The 7,767-nt window shown below is 29.9% G+C and overlaps 1 long non-coding RNA gene across 1 annotated transcript in view; it reads left to right on the top strand.

The window, feature by feature from the left end:
- LOC145284806 (uncharacterized) overlaps nucleotides 1-7,767 on the top strand; it is a 290,003-nt gene that overhangs the window by 273,848 nt on the left and 8,388 nt on the right. The window lies entirely within an intron of this gene.

Raw genomic sequence — 7,767 nt, forward strand, 5'->3', positions numbered from 1 at the left:
TAAACAGACAAGATGCAACCAATGCTCAGAGCAAGCATGTCAAACTAAGAGTCTCGCGGGGACTATAAGATTAAGTTTCTGTTTTTATAAGGGTTGAACTTTGATAATTAGAATTGATGTTTTCTAATAAAAATTATTGCAGAATACTTTTCTTTTAATTTATATAAGATTGATTCAAGAACTAGCAATCGTCTGGTTCTAAAATTCTCTCTCTCTCTCTCTCTCTCTCTCTCTCTCTCTATATATATATATATATATATATATATATATATATATATATATATATATATATATATATATATATATATATATATTTATATATATCAGGGTACTTTATATATATATATATATATATATATATATATTGTTTTAACAAAATCAAGACGTCTAGGAACAGATCGATAGCAACAAATAGTATATTTCATCGTTTGTACAATTGTTTCAAAACTATTCGAACCAATTCAAACGTTATGTCGTTTGAAAATTTTCACAAGAACAGGCGTATTGAATAAAAAAAAAAAAACTTTAACAATGAACAGTATGAACAGTATGGAGTCCATTTTCCTTACGTGGAAAAACATGGGAAAATATTTTACCTGCATCTCATCCCTATATATATATATATATATATATATATATATATATATATATATATATATATAAGGGCAATTTTTACATACATATATATATATAAGGGTAATGTATACCTACATACATACATACATATATATACATATATATATAAAAGGGTAATTTTTACATACATATATAAGGGTAATGTAATGTATACATACATACATACATACATACATACATACATATATATATATATATATATATATATATATATATATATATATATATATATATATATATATATATATATAATAATGTTTTTAGTGGAGAAGATTCAAACAGGGGCATGCGGACGGTTTACCGAGTTGTATAATTATATAGATGCATGTAATTTTACAAAACAAATATGGGGAAAGGAATTAGCATGAGATGTTTTTGATTTCAATATAACAAATATTTAAATCATGGTTTATAATAGTATTTGAATACAACGGCAACAAATAACAATGCAGATCAATTACAATATTTAAAAAAAAAAACATACATTTACACATGTTTCATGTTTTGTTCCAAGGCTTGACATCGCTTGGTGACGACAATATTTGATATTTCAGAATGTTTCAGGTTTTAACAGAGATGAGAAGTGATTATCCATCAACGTTTGTAGATCAATGATTGTTAACCCCTCTTCAGTGCAAAGTACTGATGACGCAAAAATGTTGTATCTGTGACATCCGATATTTTGATCAGTGGATTTGATTTTAAAAAGAACTGTTATAGATCAAAGATAGATAAGAAATTCCCACTGGATACCTGGTAGTTTGTTAGTATCCTGTCCCCTTGTTTGAAATTGCTTTGCTCGCTACCCCCCCCTCCAAAAATGTCGTATAGATAAGTATAAAGTTTTGCTTTTTGTTTATTTTCTGGTGTTGACAACGTCGGAAACCATTTGATAGTTAAGAACCATATTAATAAATTTTATTAGTGATCATCAAAACAAGATTATTAACATGTTGTGGAAGGATAATGAAAATAGAGATTGAAAGTTCAAAATAATATTACGTTTAACGTCTAGGGTGTGAGTTTCATATGGAAACGTTGATTTAATTTGAATAAAATAAGATACGCATCAAATGCGCTTGAAAGCCAAATCTCAACGCGATATGAGGAAAATAAACAAATATTTGACTTGTTTGAAATTTAAAACATAAATATATTTCGGGGCTAGACTCCATCTTCAGTATGTTGTTTTCTTTCTTTTCTCTTTTTTTTTTCTTTCTTGCCATGTTGTAAAGTTGGGGAACGAAAGTCTGTTTGTAAAGAGCCGCGCGTTGTATCTCAGCGGTTCTGTTTTGAAATGTTGGAACAGCGCGTAGGCAACGCGAGAATAACCTCAAGGATGTGAGTTCCATATAGAAACGTTGATTTAATTTGAATAAAATAAAATACGCATCAAGTGCGCTTGAAAGCCAATTAAATCTCAGCCTAGAAAATAGAATATCACAAAAAAAAATGGAGAGAAATAAAAATGTGACGAAATCAATTTATTCGCTTTCATTGGCACCGACAAGCATCGGGAAGGTATACATGAACAGCATCATTTTCGTTGGCAAAAACGATGTTTGATATTTTGAAAATACTTTTTGCGTGTTCCATGATTTCGTTAGCTTAATAAAACTTTCGGGACACCCTTATTTGGTTGAGATAACAAAAATGGCGAATCATCCTTTTTGTTTTGAGTAAAAGACTTTTTATGTCGCCCTTGTTCGTAAAGGTGACTAGAGTTCGGATCGCAATTTTAGAATGACTCACACGACTTTCAGACCACACTGCTTTTTATAACAAGACTTTCGTTGACAGAATAAACACTGCTTTCGTACAACCTGTTTCATGTGTCGTAACAGTGATTTCGGACTATATTTGCATAGCTAAAGTAACGTGACACTAGCAGTACCACCATTCTCGGTAGGAATAACAAAACTTTCTCATCAACCTTTCGGAGCAACGAGAATGTGGGACTAACTATTTTGATCGGGATACCAACATTTTTGGACTACTTTTTTGTACGGTTAACGAGAAGTCTAGACTACCCTTTTTGGTTGGGGTAATATGGCATTAGGACCACCATTTTTAATTGAGATAACATTTTCGGTCCACTCTTTTTTATAAGCAACAAGAATTTTGAACATTTTTATTTTTCATCAGGGTAACACATTTTTAGGACTACAGTTTTTGTCTGCGCAACAACAATTTTGGATCATACTTTTTGGTTGGGCTAACAACTTCTCTAGGGGATATTTTTTTCTATGACAAACAAGAATTCTGGACCATCTTTTTCATCGGGGTGACAAATGTTTAGGGCTACACTTTTTGTATGGGCAATTTTGAATCATATTTTTTGGTTGGGCTAACAAATTCTCTAGGGGACACTTTTTCTACGAGAAACAAGAATTTTGGACCACCCTGCAGTGACACATCCATATCCGTGTAGATTCCCATTAATTAATCAATGCATTAAACTTTATATTGAATAAAATGCAACTAGTACATTTATATAAATGTGCAACTTATGACAGTGATGGGAAGTGCCACTAGAAGGAAATATGGTCCATGGTTGGGAAATCCTTCTATACGGGGATACGTTTAGTAGGTTATTGCGGACAATGATATCAAATAATTGTCACAGCTTACATTAATCTCGACCTTGTGTTTAGTACCCCCCCCCTCATGACTAAGTACTAAACTAGTAAAGAGTACTGTTGTAGGGTAGGACTCACGAGTAAAGCAACGGTTGAATCATTCCATCAATCGGCTGACACATTCAGGAATGAATAAGTGTTGATTTATGTGTTCACACTATTAATATTTATATTTATCATCTTTTCGCGATATTAAGCAATGTGGTTTTATAAACAATATACTCACCAAAAATATTAATAGATGAATTTGTATAAACAAGCATTACACACACATATATATGCATATATGTATATATAAATATATGCTTATATATATATTTATATATATAAATGTGTGTATATTATATATATACATGTATAAATATATATATACATGTATAAATAAATATATATATACATGTAAAAATATATATATATACATGTATAAATATATATATACATGTATAAATATATATATATATGCATGTATAAATATATATATATATATATATATATATATATATATATATATATATATATATATATATATATATATATAAGGTCCTGGATATGACCTTAAACTATATCCAGTGGTGAGGCCCCAGCTTGCGGGCTTTGGGGAGTGTGGAGCCACCCTTTAATTACCATTGCTCTCAGGTCCACTATGACACGGAGTGGTAGTACCTGTTAGGGTCCCAACTATGGGTTAAATAGAAACCGACTTGAAAACAACAAATATATTCTATTAAAATTTTTTCTTCAAAATCTTTGGATTCGGCATTAAATAGCCCGAAAAGGGTTGATATGCCGTAAAACAAAAACAACCAACCAACCAACCAATATATATATATATATGCATGTGTGTCTGTGTGTGTGCCTATTAGAGGAGAATAGAAAGATAGAATAATTGCTAACGTAAAAAAAAAAAAATGAAACTTTCAAACAGTTATATAAAAGTACGCATAATACGGCCTAATATGTCGCCAGAAATCAGTTTCACACAGTACACCCCATTTTCCTCTATTCGTGTCTATTTTATTTTAATTTTTTAAATTTCTTCTTGGAATAAACAATTACAGTAAGACCCCGGATGCGTTTAATGTTCAACATTGAAAAATAGAAAAAATAATATAATTAAATTACCATACACACATTGTGCATATATATATATATATATATATATATATATATATATATATATATATATATATATATATATATATATGCATGTATATATATATGCATGTATATATATATATATATATATATATATATATATATATGCATATTAATATATATGTATGTATGTATGTATGTATGTATGTATGTATATATTTTGGGGTGGAGAGGGCTCCCGTAAGCCGTGGTGAAGGCAACCTTTCTATGAGAAGCAAATCTCTGATTTAGAAAACCATAAAGCGGAAGACCATTACCAGCATTAAGCTGGTCTGCAGTTTAATTTGTTGCTGGCTATCTTGCTCTTGCTTGTTGCTGGATCTCAACATTTTGAACCGAGAGAGAGACTTAGCTGTCGTACAAAGCTAAGACTCTGTAACATCATATTTGTATAGGTACTCCCTCAGGCATTTGGGCTCATAGATTTTAAATGTCTGAGGGAATGACACTCGTCTGACAAGACGTTGCAATCATCATGTATGTATATATATATATGTGTGGATGTGTGGGTGGGTGTTTATGTGCGCGTGTATGTGCGCATGAGAAGAAAGAGAGAGATGAGAGAAGGAATTGCCAAAATAAAAAGTTAATTAGACTTTATTACAGTTATACAAAAATACACATCACCACGCCTAATAGAACATCAGAAATCAATTTCGCCTAACATATACTACACTTCACTCTGTTTTAGCGTAATCGAAACATATTAAAGATATTTGCTGCTTCTTTTCCAATTTTCGGATTTTTCTATGTCAAATCACACTTTATTTCCTTTTGACGGATTGATTGTTACTATTTCTTCTGCTGAGCTACGGGCATAATAGATTCACTGATTGATATAATAATTAAGTGATTGATTTTGCACTACGAAACAGATACTGTCAAGAATTGTAAATGTCAACTTAATTAAAGGAAAAAATTATAAGATTGTCAACATCATGGATTTTGGAATATAGTTTTTGTCATTCATTCATTATATTGCTCTGTAATTATATTTAGCTCCTTAAATAAGTATTGGTATATATTATAGGAAAAATATTTCCACACACACACACACACACACACCTATATATATATATATATATATATATATATATATATATATATATATATATATATATATATATATACGTTTTATTTTTTATTACCGTTTTTTTCTGTTTAGTTACATTATTGTTTCAGCTACGCGACTGGTTTTTGGCCGTCATGTAGCCTGCTCAGACTTTTACAGACATTTCTGTAAAAGTCTGCGGAGGCTACATGGCGGCCAAAAAAAAAACGGTCGCGTACCTGAAACAATAATGTAACTAAACAAAAAATAACGGTAATAAAAAAATAAAACGCATATTTGCTCTACAACAGTATTGAGCACTTTCTTCAGGTTTTTATTAATTAACATTTCTACTATATATATATATATATATATATATATATATATATATATATATATATATATATATATATATATATATATATATATGATATTCCTCCATCCTAACCAAGTATCCAGTCAGGTCAGTTAGGATGGAAGATAAAAGACTTCCTAAACAATTGTTTTATGGCAAGATACACATGGTAAAAGACCATAACATAAACCAGGAAAAAGGTTTTAGGATTCTCTGAAAAACAACTTAAAAATACTTGAGATGGATGTACATAACTAAGAATCACAAGCGAAAGATCGATCACTGTGAAGAAAAACGATCAAAGAAAGTGGTAAATTTTTGAAGGGTAGCGTGAAATGTATTTTTAAAAAAAAAGCAGGATGATAATATAATGTCAGAGAAATTAGAACAGGAACTGAAATGCACTGTATGTGGCAGATACGTTTTGTCAAAAGCTGGTTTTGTAAATCATCTGAAATCCCACAATCAAAGACAGGAACGACAGTCTTATGAAGAGGCTTTTACAGCATATTCGGCAACGCTAAGTTGCCATATTTTCGGTCTAATCTGCAAAAATGGCCTGACATGACATTCGTGGATTCACAATATTATCATGCGGTCACCTTTACAAGAAGGAAAGTATTTATGTCACATATGTGTGCTTTCATGTAGGACTAAAGCTGGATTAAAAAATCACCGTCGTGCACACAGACACAAAGCACTTAATTGAAGAGATAGCAAACTTCTGTTAAGAATAGCAATTACCATCGTCATATATGATATAATATATATATATATATATATATATATATATATATATATATATATATATATATATATATATATATATAGAGAGAGAGAGAGAGAGAGAGAGAGAGAGAGAGAGAGAGAGAGAGGGGGGGAAGAGAATAAATGACAAAAACTTTATATTCCAAAATACATTATGTTAACAATTTTTATATTTTATTTCCTTACATCAATTAATCCTTACAGTTCTTGACAGTGTCTGTTTCGTAGCGCAAAATCAATCACTTAATAATTATATCGATTAGTGAATCTATTATGCCCTTAATTCATCAGAAGAAATAGCAATAATCAATCCACCAACAGGAATTAAAATGTGATACAACATGGTGAGAATCCGAAAAGTTGGAAGAGAAGCTGCAGTTACCTTTATATTTTACCATTACGCCATCTTGGATTTTAATCAAACAAAGTCATTGAATCCCACTCTTCGTACTAACCATTTAATTATATTATGACTATCCTGACAAAACATTGTATTTAATAATTACTAAATTTATTAATTCTCAGTTATGTATACCTAACCTACGAGAATGATATTACCAAAATATACCTTAAAAACTACAAATTAGTATATATGCCCTTATATACGAAACTAAACCTAATTTACAAAAAAAAAAGGAAAACCCACTATACGTACTAACAATCGCAATCTATGAATCTACTACATAAATTTTCTATTTAATAATCATTGCATTTATTATTACTAAGTTAAGAATACATACTTATGGTAATAATATCAACGAAACTATATCAACAAAATTATAAACCACCATATATGTATATATGTACGAAACCTAAACTTAGCTACAATATATATATATATATATATATATATATATATATATATATATATTTGTGTGTGTGTGTATGTGTACGTATATATATGATATTATGCATATGTATACTTTTTAATTGTTTTAATAAGCACTACTATATAGCGACATATTCATGAGCATGTTTCGGTCAGCCAGTTACAAGTAACTAGAGACTCTTCAGGCGACATTGCTTACTATTATGTAAACCCTCGTAATGTATAGAACAAATTTATTAAAACAAAAACAGTTTTTATTTACATACAATTGTTTCAGCCTACCTTGTGATTGAAACAGACCGAAACAAGTTTATATCAGTAAAAACAATGTCTT

The sequence above is a fragment of the Euprymna scolopes genome, chromosome 9 (assembly GCF_053919585.1).
Source record: "Euprymna scolopes isolate OS-2025 chromosome 9, ASM5391958v1, whole genome shotgun sequence".
NCBI lineage: Eukaryota > Metazoa > Mollusca > Cephalopoda > Sepiida > Sepiolidae > Euprymna > Euprymna scolopes.